Source organism: Acinonyx jubatus, chromosome F2 (assembly GCF_027475565.1).
Source record: "Acinonyx jubatus isolate Ajub_Pintada_27869175 chromosome F2, VMU_Ajub_asm_v1.0, whole genome shotgun sequence".
Classification (NCBI taxonomy): Eukaryota; Metazoa; Chordata; class Mammalia; order Carnivora; family Felidae; genus Acinonyx; species Acinonyx jubatus.
Window position 1 is genome coordinate 42,241,463 of NC_069394.1, and position 14,269 is coordinate 42,255,731.

Below are 14,269 nucleotides of genomic sequence, written 5' to 3' on the forward strand. Positions count from 1 at the left end.
CGGGGCTGGTAACAAGAGAGCCCTGGTAGAAGTGCGTTGAGGGAGGTGTAGACTGGCATATTCTGGTTCTGTCAGAGTAGCTGAGAGCCGAGTAGTGGAGATGCTGATGCTGCCTGCCTCTGGCAAGGAGAACCACTTGGGATTAACGACAGCTTGTCAGAGAACTCTGCACACCCCCTGCCATCCAAGGAGCTGGAAAGGGCTTTCGTCTCTCCTTCCTTGGTCTAGGAGTTCACATATACTGTGCAGAGGGATCTTTTCACATCTGAGCCACAACTGAGAACTAAATTCAAGTTCTATCCTTTGGCATTGTTAGGTCCAAGAAAAACAAGGAATAAGCATTACCACTTCTGGTATGGAAGCTAAGGTAATTAGACCACTCTACCCACTGAGGACAAGTCAAAGAGCTAGATAAGTTTGTTTGTTTGTTTGTTTGTTTGTTTGTTTGTTTTTAAGGCGTCAAAGAACAAACAGGGTGGGGAGTAGTTGCTGGGTTCAAATCTAGGAGAGGATAAGAACCCAGAGAGGTAAGCCCAGAACTCAAAGCTGCCTTTGTCCCAAGAGTATTTGCTGATCCAGAAGAAACAGCTGAAAACCAAGCTGATGGATTCCCGGTTCAAGAAGACAAAAGTCAAAACCTAGAACCCAGAAAAAAATATGTCCTGTGTTAAAACATCCTTTCTTCAAGCTGGGATCCTAACAGGGCCATAGACTCAGACTAACGTGAACTGGAAGAAAACCTTTCAGTGACCCACAGCCTCGTTTTACCATGCCCAGGTGGTTGAGGAAAACTCAAGACTTAAATTTAGATGAAGGGAGCCCTGGACTTAGTAATACCCCTAGGCACCCAGCAAAAATAAATGAAAATTCTCCCAGGATGGATATGTCTTCATCCTGGGGGTCCTCATTATTACTACAGTTTTCCAAATACAATGATCAGCACGTAGTGAAAGATAACCAGACACCCTCAGAGCCTGGAAACTGTAAGTTAAAAAGAGAGGAAAGACCAGACAACATAAACAGACACACAAAGACCTAACAATTGAATTATTATATGCAAACTATAAAACAACTCTTCTTATTACATATTTATAGAAATAAAACACAGGCAGAAAAAAAATTTAGCAGGGACCTAGAAATTACATTTAAAAAGTGATGGGGCAGGGGCGCCTGGGTGGCTCAGTCAGTTCAGCGGCTGTCTTTGGCTCAGGTCATGATCTCATGGTTCATGAGTTCGAGCCCCACGTCCAGCTCTGTGCTGACAGAGCCTGGAGCCTGCTTCGGATTCTGTGTCTCCCTCTCTCTCTGCTCCTCCCCTGCTCACACGCTGTCTCTCTCTCAAAAATAAATAAAGATTTTTTTAAAAAAAAGTGATGGGGCAGAATTGAAAAAGAACCAGATACAATTTCTAGAGTTAAAAACTGCGGTAAGCAACACGAACAGCTCAGTGGAAAGATTCAATAGTAAGTTATACATGGCTGAAGAGAAAATCCAGAGAGTGGAAGAAACTGTTGGAATGCAGCACAGAGAAACAAAGGTGGAAAACACAAAAGGGAATTAAGAGACTGAGGATCCAATGGAGGTCTAACAGGTTTTGTGTTTTTTTGAAGTTCCACAGGAGGAGAGGGAAAAGAACAGGGCAGAGGCACTATCTGAAGAAATGATTGCGATAAGGCTGGCAGCAGGATCCCTGAACATCCCATCAGCTAGGTTCCTAGCGTACTCCCAAGTTAGGGACCCGGTGAGCCCAGAGTGCAAGGAGATCCTCTAGGGGGCGGTGTTGTCTAGTGTCAAACAGGTCTGAGCGTTTCAGACAAGTAAAAGCCCAAATGCTCAACACTGGTGGGAGAATAGGCGGTTATCTCCCTTGGCTGACAGGTAAAGAGTGTTCCAACCTGAGAGAGTCGCATATGCAGAGACTGGAAGGTGAAGAGAAGGGAAGGGACGACGGGACTGAAGAGGGGCGGGAGGGGGATAGGAATGACTCCTAAAATTATGAATGAGTTCCTCTTCTGGGGTATAGAGGCACATGACCAGATGACAGAGAAGAACCCAAACGGATAGGTGGAATGGGAGGGAAGAGCCTTCTAAGAAGGGAAGTGGCCTGATCAGACTCGTGTTAGGAGAAGCATGCTAGGCAGAGTATGCAGAATTGACCAGAGCTGGGAGAGTGATGGCTGTCCTAAGTCATCTAGATGAGAGCTGAGGGTGACCTGCTTAGGTAATGACATTTAAGACGTGGCAATAGCTGGGGCACCCGGGTGGCTCAGTGGGTTAAGCATGGGACTCTTGATGTCAGCTCAGGTCATGCACATCCGGCTCTGTGCTGGGTGTGGAGCCTGCTTAGGATTCTCTCTGTCCCTTTCCCCCACTCATGTGCTAGCTCTCTCTCTCTCTCTCTCTCTCTCTCTCTCTCTCTTTCAAAAAAAAAAAAAGAAAGAAAAGAGAAGAAAAAAGAAAAAAGGTAGAAGACAACAATACCTGATATTGGTAAGGGTGCAGGAAACAGGCATTCTCAAATGCTACTGTTGAGATAGTTAATGGATGCAACTTTAGGGAATATAATTTAGGAATATGCAATAAAGGCTTAAAAATGAATGTAATGTTTGACCCAGTAATTCCACGTCTAGGGCTTATCCTAAATAATTTAAAATGTACAGTTTATTTCAATATTAATTATGAGGAAAACAACCTAAATGTCCAACATTGGGGATCAATCAAATATATGTACACAAATAATATTTATAGAATTAAAAATCATATTGTAAAAGATTCATTTTCCTCTTGACACTTTCATCTTTTAATTTTTTTCTATAATTAACATGGATCACTTTTGTAATGAAGAACAAATCAATGAAAAACGTTTAGAGTTTATGAAAACGTGACAAGAAATGTTTCTAAAGAACACAAGGAGTAAGTTCCAAAAATAGAAATTATGCAAGGCATATGCTTTGGCCTCTACATAATAAAAATTAAAAGTAGTATCATATGTATGAATGACTCCACCCAGGGGGAATGCAAGTAATACCACATTTTATTTATTTCTCAAATTATTCAGCACCAGTTTGAGTCCCTATCTTCCAGACTGGTGGAAAGTCATGGCCTTGGCCTTGTCCACCCTAGGTCCCCTGCAATCATCCAAGAAGTTCATTGTAGGCAGTTCAAAGCAGAATACTGGCAGGTGTTTATTCCCAAGCAGAGAAGAATCCTAGCATCTTTAAGTCTACTGCTGAGCTGTTCCTTGCTTCACAAAGCACTTTTGCCAGCCTGGGTCTTCCTCTGTCCCACGCATCTGGCCCCTATGTCCCAAGGTCAGGCTGCAACAGTCATGTCTTTCAAAGGGGAGCAGCCTTGTGGACAATCCCACTTCGATATCTGGGAGTCCAAAAGGGGAGGGCTTGTATGGTTTCCCAAATCAGATTGTCTCCAGGGGCAACAATTCAGTGTCCTCCCAGGTTCCCAGTTATCAAGTCCGCAGCCCCCAAGGTCACCTGGGTGAACGCCTCTCCTGCTCACAAGAATGGCAGTGTTCCTATCAAGGCTAACCCCAGAGCAGTGCAGTGTTCCACGGAGGAGAAGACAATAGCCTCCTCCCTAACTCTTGCCCTGAAATAGCTCAGACTGTACCAAAAGCCTCAAAAGATTCACTCAATTTCTCCATCTCTGGGCATAACCCTTGTCCATGAGCCCACCAAGTGTCTCAAGAAATATAGTTAAGTTTCTGGCCTTAAACCCTGTGTGAGGAGCCAAAACAAAGCAAAACAAAACAAACCCAAATACACCGAACAAAAACCAAAACGAAAGAACTCCTGCTCAACCTTCACCTTCAACCCAAATTCCTCTTTCCACCACCAATTACACAAATAAAGCTACAGGTATGTGAGTGGGTGCACAAAGAGATTCTGGGCCCCGGGGATGGAGATGTTTGCCTTGTTCACGGTGTCTCAGTCCCAGCTCAGCAAGTCAAAAATGCCCAACACTTACCACAAGCACAAAGAGCAATTCTTGGCTCAGAAAATGCACCAATAAATGATCCTTCCAGAGCATCTTCTATTACTGAGTTAGACCTCCAACAGTGCCAATAGCTTTCAGAGTCTGGTGGTTATGACAAGACGGAGCCTCTGGCTTCTCTCCTTGTTTTTTCCTTCCTTTGCAATCTCCTCTGCTTTCTCCCTTCCTTGTCCATCTCCCTTCATCTTTCTTTTTCTATTGATTCTTTGCCAAATTCTGTTATTAATTATAATAGCTTGAATTAATCCTCTTGAGTTTTGCAGATAGAAATGATATAATCTGAAAATGGTGATACACTTATCTCTGTTCCAATAACTCTTCCCTTCCTTTCTTATGGCACTGGCCTTTCCTTTCTTATTACGCTTAACCCTCAAGTTAATGTTATGTGAGAGGAGTGACAATGAATAGCTCCATTTTATTCTTCATTTCAAAGGCAATAATTCTATTATATACCTTTGTATACTGTATATATCTTCTATACCATATATACCTTCTATCTACCTTTCTATACCATATTTGGTAAATAGTCTTCTTTTTCTATCTTACTAAGACATTTTTGTGGGGGCACCTGGCTAGCTCAGAGGAGTATGTGACTTTTGATCTTTGGGTCGTGAGGTCAAGGTTGGATGCAGAGATTACTTAAATAAATAAACTTTAAAAAAGACATTTAAAAAAATTTTTTTAACGTTTTATTTATTTTTGAGACAGAGAGAGACAGAGCATGAACGGGGGAGGGGCAGAGAGAGAGGGAGACACAGAATCTGAAGCAGGCTCCAGGCTCTGAGCCATCAGCCCAGAGCCCGACGCGGGGCTCGAACTCACGGACCGCGAGATCGTGACCTGAGCTGAAGACGCTTAACCGACTGAGCCACCCAGGCGCCCCTAAAAAAAGACATTTTTTAAAGCCAGCATTAGGTTTCGAACATTTTCAAATGCCATTTTGACATATATTGGTCTCTTTCTTATATGTACTAGAGTTTTCATAAACCACACTGTTCTTGAGATCTACAAAAGAAAATTTCCTAAATGTCCGTCAATTAGGAACAGATAATTAAATGGCGGGGGATTCACACAATGGAATGTTATATGGCCATGAAAATGAGTGACTTATTCTGCTACTGCGCGGAACAATATGGGTGAATCTCATAAATATAATGTTGAATAGAAGGAACCGGGCAAAAATCAAATCTGTTATACGATCCCATTTATATGAAGTACAAATGCAGGTACATGTGTCATCGATGGTGTCAGAAGCGGTAGTCATGACTGAACAGGAACAGGAGGTGGACCCTTGGAGTGCTGCTATCTTCTGTTTCTTGATCTGTTTCTGATGCTGTTACGTGGATGGGTTCAGTTTGTTAGAATCTGACTGCATAATAGAGGGAAGTGAGGACCATTGCGGAGGGCAGGGGGTGAACTTCCATCGAAAGGTAAAAGGTAAAAGTTCCAACTAATTGCTGCAGCTCAGGAATATAATATGAAGAAGGCAGAAGTCTGGATTTTTACATGATATCTCCCCTTTAAATATTTCTTTTTAAAAATTAAAACCAAACACAAACAAAAAACACTGTATCAGCCAAACACAGTGTGTCTGAGGGCCAGACTTAGCTTATGGAGCCCAAACTTGCAGCCTCTGTTTAGAATTTGGCAGGGTCAGGCAAACCCCAGCTGATTAAAAGCTGATCAGCTCCTCTGGGGGATTTGCTTTTCTTCCTGCTGGAGATGCTGTTCAGATATGGCAGAAAAGGGTCACTTACTAAAGTGCCAAGCTTTCATTGTTACTTCCACATATGCCCCGCCCCCCCCCCCCCCCCGTAAAATGTGGGAGAAAGGGGTGAAAGACAAGTTTTGGGTCCCTCTAAAGACCACCACCATCCTGTAATGTTCTATAATGTCCTCGCTCAGAAACTGCTGCTCATTCGTGGTTTGGTTTCTCAAGGAAGCAGGACAGAAAAAAAATGAGAAGGCACTTGAAATAGAATGGAATCTGCCACAATGGGGCAGTATAATTCCATCCTGCCCACAATCCCTAACCACCTGGGCTTCCCAAATCCCAGCCCCAGATCCCTGAAGAGGAGTCTTATGCAATGCAGGCAGAGAGGGAGAGGTTATAGAAGGCAGAGAATACATTTGGGACACTATGATCTCTGGTTTAGGACATAAATGGAACTTGAAAATAGCTAGATCCATATTTTGAGAAAAGATCAAGAGGGAGGTTCAACAAAAGAGGAAAATGTATTATCAAGGATCTCATTGGTGTTTTTCCCTTGGGGGTTTCAACATGGGTAGTTTTCCTTTATGAGTTAGCCAGGTAAACATCTGGTCACTGACGCTGCTGTGCTTTAGAAACAATCGAAGTTAAATCTGCTTTTATCAGCAACAAACATCCAGTGTCTTTTTTTCTATTCACGAGAGGGGAGAACCAAATCAATAGACTCGAGCCACAAAAGGATGATTCCAAAAGTGTGCTGTTGGGTGACTATTTTGGAAGTTAGGATGCATTTTTTTTTGCACAGAAACCAAGTGATATCTAAGGATTAAGTTTCCATAAACAGGTCAAGAGAAACTATTTGACCCAGAATGAAACTAAAATATTATTTTTACAATTAAGAAGAATAGAAAATAACACGTCCTGAGAAAGACTAACTAAGAACACAGCAAACAAGGTGAACCATTCAGCATCACTTATTAAATATTTGCTTTGTGCAAGATGCAGTTGATCTGAATTTGTTGTTTGGAAGATCAGCACTAGCAGGTTTAGTGGGGAGGGGGGGACAAACCCCCATGAAAGTGGGTGAAGAGGAAAAGGAAGAGAGAAAGTAGAACCAAGTGAGTTTGTTCCTTCGAAGACCTTGATGGGGGAAAGGGAGAATGCTGTCGTGATAAGAGGGGAAGAATGCAGGACCAAGGAAGACAGAGGGAGAGGCAAAAATACAAGCCAAAGGGGGCAGAATTGATGGACCTTGCTATGTTCTTGTAGCAAGCATTATTAGTTGCTCTCTGCTAATCAATCTTTGCCTATCTTAGTAAGAGTACCTTGATTTTTTTTAATGTTTATTTATTGATTTTGACAGAGACAGAGAGAGAGAGAAGCAGGGAAGGGGCAGAGAAAGAGGGAAAGAGAATCCCAAGCAGACTCTGAGATGTCAGCGCAGAGCCCTATGCGGAACTCAAACTCACAAAACGTGAGATCATGACCTGAGCCAAAATCAAGAGTCAGCTACTTAACCCACTGAGCCACCCAGGCGCCCCAAGAGCACCTTGATTTTAGTCAGGAAACCAATGCACTTAGCTAAAAGACTATTTTCCATCACCCCTTGCAGCCAGATGTGGCCTTATTGATAAGGTCTGGCCAATGAGACAGAAGTAGAAATTTCAGGTGGGACCCTTAGGGAGATTGCTGATTCAGCCAGGAGAAAGCCCTCTTGTCCTTCATACAGTTGAAACATATAAATGTGAAACACATACTTCTCACACATTATCTGAGCATGTGCCAAAGTGTAATTGATTCATTAATGAGGGGAGCCAGCAAGGTGACAAAGCTGGCTCAGTAGGGAAAAAAGAAATCCTGAAATAAGAATGCTAAGTTAGATAGAAAGTGGCAAATGTTCTTCAAGGTAATAAAACCATCTCTCCTGAGAAAACCTCATTTGCATCTTGCCCATTTTTAACAAATTAACGTCTAATTTTAGACTCTGAACCCTAATCAGCAGCAATGAAAGAGTAAGCCATTCACCAAGTGAGAAGACCCTAGGGGGAACGTGACAATGCTCTAGGATGACAGCGACAGGACCCACAGTCACCCTTTTGCTTTATTTCCAAGTTCTGGACACTTTTCCTGAACACCACCTTCTTTCTGCCTGCTGTCTGAAATGAGGGTGCAGTGGCTGGAGCTACAGCAGCCACGAGGAGGAAGCCAGGAAGTACAATGGCAGGGCAGAAAGCGAAAAGGAGCCTGGTCCCTGATGACTGTGCAGTCACTAAAACAACCCTGCACCACCTACTCCTGACTTCTTTTTGGGGGGGAGGGGTGATAAGCTTCTCTCTCATTTAAGCCATCGCTTCTCTTATTTGTGGCCAAGCTCTGTCTTCTAATGGGGCAAGAGGCAGACGTCTAGGGGCAGAATAATTATTTAAATAATGCTGGCAATCCCGTGGACCACTGCACTCTGAGGCTGTCTACAGGCAGGAAGCCTCTTAGTAAAACGTACCAAAAAAGGCCTGGGTGATTTAGGGGGTTCCGGAGCGCACACAAATAATGAAATGTATTGTTCATCCCAGTGGGTAGTGATGGCTTTCCTACAACCTTGAAGAAGAAACTGAAGATCTAACTCGGGACTAGAGAGGCACTAATAAATTTATCCACAAAAACTTGGATGGTGACACCAAAGGAGAAGTCAGAATATTCACAAATGTGCTCAAATGTCCCCAAAAGCATACTGCATTACTCAATACAACCCCCCCCCCCCTTTGGACTTTCATGCTTTATTACCATATACCTTGTGCAGTACACATGCCTTACACCTATATATTACTTTTGCTTGATACACTCATACTTCTATATTACCCTACAGAACTGCATTCCCACAGCCCTATCTGACATAATGTTATGCGTGATTTGAGAAACCTACTAGGATAATTTTGACTCTGTGTGACGCTTGCCTGTGTGCTGACGCAAGAATCTAAACTCCACCTTAAGATGTGATTCCACCCTAGAGAAGCTGAAAGGGGCTCTGATCAAGATTGGTGGCGAGACAAGCTTTAAAACTGGAGAGAAGGAGGGAAATGTAGACACAGATAAATTTATTGTTTAGGAAGTGGGAAACGAAGCAAGCTCTTCTAGATGGGTCTGGGAATTGAGTGAGGACTTGTGAGACCATAAGCAAAGAGACGTGCCTAAACCTCACACGGGACTTGGCTTCAGCTTGGCATTCTCTCCCTCTTCCTCTGTTTCCCCCACCCAGTCGGGGGGCCGGGGTAGGGTGGAGCGGGGGTGGGGGCGGTGGGGAGGAGACAGGGAGGAGAAAGATCGAGCAGTTATGCATTGAGCCTGGACTCAGAGTAAATACAGTCCAATCCATAAGTAAGATAACATTTAGCCAAGTTGTGCAATCTGATTACATTTGGCTAAGAGCCTAAAGCCTTAGTCACTTATTCTAAACTTATTTTAGATTAAATTCTAAAATTTAGAATTCTAAAATTTAGGTGCATAGTAGGCACTTAATACATGTTGAACGATCGGCCGAGTCCAAGGACTTGTTTTGTAACTTTCTGAATGCTGCAGAAGCTGCTGTCCAGAAGAAAAACCGGTCAAGAAAAGAGCCCCTTTAATGGCAAGGAGTTCACGTGTACCGCACTTGAGAAGCCCTCCAGAGGCTGCGTGTCCCTTGCTCCTGTTTCTTCTCTTCGGAGGGTATACCTTCCACTTTCTTAAATAACACCTCTTTTTGAGTCAGAAAGAACCAGGGAACGGTGTCCTGACAGAAAAGGATTGAGCATGAATGTTAGCATCTTACGTAACATGTATTTTTATACCACAACTTAAACCTAATACCATTTTCCTTTAGTGTCTATATTTATTTTTGAGAGCACCATATTTTTAAACTGCACGCTGTGCTGACTTGCTCTCCACTGTCCAGGCTACCCTGGGACTTTCTGATATCATCAGGGTGGTTGACCATGGTTGTGTGTTTGGTGTTCACAAATACTAATGAGGCAATGCGGCATCTTTTGTGGAGAGACAGTGGGAAGTACCCTTTGTCTCCCTCTGGGTTTTAGACAATGATCAAATACAAAAGAAGCAGGAGGTAGATTCTGGCAGCAGCCTCCCAGCCTTGGCCGCCTCTTCTCCTGAACAGGGAGCTCAATTTCTTGGTCGCTAAGGGAGGTTAAGCTCCGTTTGCCATGAGAGGAGGGAAATCATTTCTTTCAGCAGCAAGTAAGTTTCTTTAGTACCTGAAGGAATTTAAGCGAGCCAAGACAGGGAAAGACTTCCTCTTTAGGACACGGACAGAGGTGACCCTAAATGGAGAACAGACTGGATTTAGGACAGCGATGTCAGACCCAGTGAACTTAGTTCGAACTGCCTTATAAAGTGACCAAATATAAACTTTGTACCCAACTTTTGTGATGGTAGCCAGCCTGTCCCTATGTTACCCTCCCTGCTGTTGTAAGGGCTGCTCACACAGCAGACCCCAGATGGGTTACATATAGACCCAGATCATCTCTCCAGAGCTCCTACTGTGTGCCCGACCTAGAGGCCGGCAAGCGAAGAGAAGCACCGTCTTTCTGAGTTAATAACCTCCACTCAGGCTCAAGTCCTGGAGCAGCGGGAGCAAAGTCAGGAAGCAGCTGCCCTCTCGCCCCCCCCCCCAAGTGGGCATGGCTGCCTATGGTCCCCGGGGTCAGAGAGCTTGAAATGGGAGGTGGGGGGCAGTCCTCTTCCTCAGAAAGGGAAGCGATACAAATGAATGTGAAGGAGGAAAGGGTAATGCAACGATGCGCTGTCTCACATGCAAATGAGGAACCGAGCAAGGGAGCATTGGCAAGGAAAACCCAGCCACTGTCCATAGAAAGAAGATAATTTGTCAAAGGAAAATAACATACTTTTTAAAGACTTTTTATAAGCCCTAATTAAACACACACACACACACACACACACACACACACACACACTAAGATAAAACCCCAAACCTCAGAAGCTTGATGTGGCTGAAAGGCAACTGGACAAAATCCTTTGGGGATTCCATTCTGTTAGCCTCTTCCTTTGCTACCAGCTGCATAGCAGGGGCAAGACAGGGGAGAGAGGGTGTTGGATCAGACTCACTCAAGGAGAGGCAAAAGGGAGGGACCATGGTGAGCAGGGGAGGAGAGAGCAAGGTCCCTAGGATTTACTGGGTGTTAGACAAGAGTTGAGGGCAGAGGGTTTAAAGGTTAACCATGCGTTATGACCTTGATTATGTGAAATTTTTAGAGATGTGAGTCAGACAGAAATATCTCAGAAAATGAATCCACTCTGAGACTACACTGAGTGCCTTGTGACTACAAGTATCCTCCAGACAAGGTAATGAGGCTCTCTTTAAGGTAATGCCCTTTTGTGAGCAGGTTAAATTGAGGAAAATGGACTCATTCTCTTCGACTGTTTCAAGTACTGTCTTTGCCACTCCAGACCAATCATGCACCAACTTCTTCATAATCAACAAATTATAGCAGAAGAATACATCCCACTTTTTTATTACTCAATTGAAATTAAGAATTTTTATGTGAGGCAGCTTTCCAAGACTATAATCACAGTGAATATAAAACTCTACTGTAAGAGATGAATTCCAAGAGTTTAAAAAGTGACAGTCAAAAGAGGTAGAAACTGCATAGCAAATAAACCAGATGTGCATGTCTATACGATCTCTCGAAAATGCTGCTGTTGAAACGAAGATGTGAATAGCCTCAAATTCAATATGTAAAAAGTTTCAAACAACAAAACAAGATCATATCACCTGTCTGCTGGAAGCTGTTCTAATGTAGCATAGAGTTTGTTGAAAGGACTTCATGGAAATAGATGATTTTCAAGTGTTCATAGAGGGGAACACAAAGAAACTAATCAGGCTGTTGACCCTGTTATATCAGCAGCAAAGAGGAAAAGATACCATTCTCAAGGTGGGTAATGAGAGGAAGAAACCAGCCATGTAAAAGAAATGAATATTCCATTTTCTAAGTATTTCAGTATGTGCTTTTGACTCAAAGAAAACAGAACCTTCTGTTTGAAGGCAGAGATGGGGGGAGAAGGACACATTTTCACTTCTGTGCTTTTTCAATTTCAGAGTGTCTTTTAGCTATCCTCTTTCTAGAAGACTAGTACTTTTTTAATATAACACATTTATTAAGATATGATTCATAATACCATACAATTCACCCACTTAGAATATACAATTCAGTGTCTTGTAGTATATTCAGCACTGTGCAACCATCAATTTAAGACCATCTTCTTCACCCACACCACCCCCAAGTAACCCTTACCCGTTAGCAGTCACACTTCGGTTCCCCCTAACCCTCTCCCCACACCTAGCCAATCATTAATCCACTGTCTCTATAGGTTTCCCTATTCTGGACACTTCATAGAAATAGAACCATACAATATATGGCCTTTTGTAACTGGCTTCTTTAACTTAGTGTAACGTTTTCAAGTTTCATACACACACACACACACACACACACACACACACTTCATTCTTTTTATTATTGTCAAATGATATCCTTTTTTTTAAATTGGTTTTTAATGTTTATTTATTTATTTTTGAGAGAGAGAGAGCGCGTGCACACGTGGGGGAGAGGCAGACAGAGAAGGAGACACAGATTCCGAAGCAGGCTCCGGGCTCTGAGCTGTCAGCACAAAGCCCGACGCGGGGCTCGAACTCACAAGCCACAAGATCATGACCTGAGCCGAAGTTGGACACCTAACTGACTGAGCCACCCAGGCACCCTGTCAAATGATATTCTATTGTATGGGTATGCCACATTTAATTTATCCGTTCATCAGTTGATAGACATTTCTGTCATTTCTACTTTTTGGTTATTATAAATGCTGTGAACATTTATGTACAAGTTTTTGTGTGACATATATTTTCATTTATCTTGGGTATATACTTAGGCGTGGGATTTTTTTTTTTAACGTTTATTTACTTTTGAGACAGGGAGAGACAGAGCATGAACAGGGGAGGGTCAGAGAGAGGGAGACACAGAATATGAAGCAGGCTCCAGGCTCTGAGCTGTCTGCACAGAGCCCAACGCGGGGCTAGAACTCACGGACCGCGAGATCATGACCTGAGCTGAAGTCGGCTGCCTAACCGACTGAGCCACCCAGGCGCCCCAGGCGTGGGATTCTTTATATACTCTGGATACAAGTCACTTATCAGATGTAGGCTTTGCAAATATTTTCTTACATTAAGATTTATGTTCCATGTTGAGTTAATTTGGGTGTACAGTGTGTAAGGAAGGCATCCAATTGCATTGCATTGCATGTGGCTCTACAGTTGTACAAGCACCATTTGTTGAAAAGACACCGAATTGTCTGGGAACACTTGCTGAAAATCAGCGATGGCCAAGAGCCGTAGCTTCTGGTCTTCTAGAGACTTTGCCCTATTAGGAAGCTAGAGCAAGGGCAATGGGGGTCCAATATTGTTTTATTTTTTAATATTTTTAAATATTTTATTTTAGAGAGACAGCAAGTGCGAGCAGGGGAGAGAGGCAGAGGGAGGGGAGGGAGAGAAAGAGAGAGAGAGAGAGACAGGGAGAGAATCTTAAGCTGGCTCCACACTCAGCGTAGAGCCGGACTGGGGCTCGATCCTACGCCCCCAGATCATGTCCTGAGCCTAAAGCAAGAGTCAGACATTCAACCAACTGAGCCTCCCAGGTGTCCCGGGGCCCAACATTCTTGACCTGCCAAGTCTAGGGTAGAGCCTATGTCTCAGGAGTGAGGGCTGGGTGAAGGAAGGGAGCCCCCAATCCCTTGGCTGTACTCACCTGGAATTTAGCCCCTGCAACACAGAGCTGAGGAGGATAGGAAATGCAGACAGCCTGCACTCCAGGAGGGATACCACAGTCCTTGGCTGGTGGCCAGCACAATAGGAGGGAACCCCACGGTCTTGGCGACTCCGAACTGGAGTGGAGCACCTGTCGCACTGAGCTGGGGGTAGGGAGAGGCAGGGAGCAGTTCATAGCTTAAGTGCCATAGAATCTCACTGTTCTCAGTGAGATTTATTAGATTTTCTTAAGTAAATGATAAACGTTTTTCTTTTATCTGCCTTCAGGACAATCTCCAGAGACTTTTTTTTAAAGTTACAGTTGTTTCACTGGTCTGAGAAGCTCCTCCTGACACCATGCAGGAATTGCCCTTCTGGTACTTGCATTTGATATTTCAGCACAGAGGGAAAATATAGTTCAAGTTAGGGTGGGAGCCAGAGAAGTCGGAAGCCAAAAAGAATCAGTTGGTCATGGTTACTTACCTCCGGAGGATTTTGTAGTACAGCTAACTCTGGAGTTAGACCTCTTCTCAGCTGAACCAGTGCTGGCAAAGCTGTGGGCAGTGATGTATGACAGCCTAGAACCATTATGAAGCATGTGATGTGACGGCCAGCTTGCTCTTCTGACCAGAGACCAGAAAGGATGTGGGCTAGAGAGATAGGGTGAAAGTGGGGTGGGGTTGGGGCCTCAGTGGGCCAGGAAGCAGAGAAGTGGGAAGTGAACTAGCCAAGATCAGGGACGA